This window comes from Sinocyclocheilus grahami, unplaced genomic scaffold, assembly GCF_001515645.1.
Source record: "Sinocyclocheilus grahami isolate Dianchi unplaced genomic scaffold, SAMN03320097.WGS_v1.1 scaffold1501.1, whole genome shotgun sequence".
NCBI lineage: Eukaryota > Metazoa > Chordata > Actinopteri > Cypriniformes > Cyprinidae > Sinocyclocheilus > Sinocyclocheilus grahami.
The window spans coordinates 251,492-251,958 of NW_015506680.1; the positions used below are offsets into that span (position 1 = coordinate 251,492).

The 467-nt window shown below is 44.5% G+C and overlaps 1 long non-coding RNA gene across 1 annotated transcript in view; it reads left to right on the forward strand.

Moving 5' to 3' along the window:
• Positions 1–87, forward strand: part of LOC107570758 (uncharacterized) — a 6,983-nt gene extending 6,896 nt beyond the window's left edge. The window contains exon 4 of the long non-coding RNA XR_001607086.1: positions 76–87. This is a non-coding gene — a long non-coding RNA (uncharacterized lncRNA). The remainder of the gene's footprint in view (positions 1–75) is intronic.
• Positions 88–467: the final 380 nt, after the last annotated feature.

Genomic DNA, 467 nt, shown 5'->3' on the forward strand with positions numbered 1-467 from the left:
CTCTCTCTCTCTCTGAGTGAATGGTGAGACTGAGCGTGGTGAGTGCGTTGGAGGGCGCGTGGTATTGTGAGTGAGTTTTCTAAACTTTTCTCTTTTTTTGTTTTGTTTTTGTATTTGTTTGATCTTTAGTGTAGGTTATTGTGAGTTGTTTGTAGAGCGGCGGCTGCAGCATGGCTGTGGGCGATCAGCTCGGTTTGTTTAAGCTCACGTACCGGCACGCTATTAAGCTGTCTCCGCCGGCCGGTTGTTCGGTAGAGGATTGCAGTTTAGCGGTCGGAGAAGAGGTCGGTTATGGAAGCATCAAATCCGCCTTGCGGATGAACAGCGCTGTTGTGATATTTTTGGATAGCATAGACAAAGCGAATCAGTTAATTGAGAATGGAGTTGTAATTCAAGGTACTTTCATACCTGTTCTGTCTTTAGTGAATCCTGCTAAAAAAATCATCATCTCTAATGTTCCTCCTTTT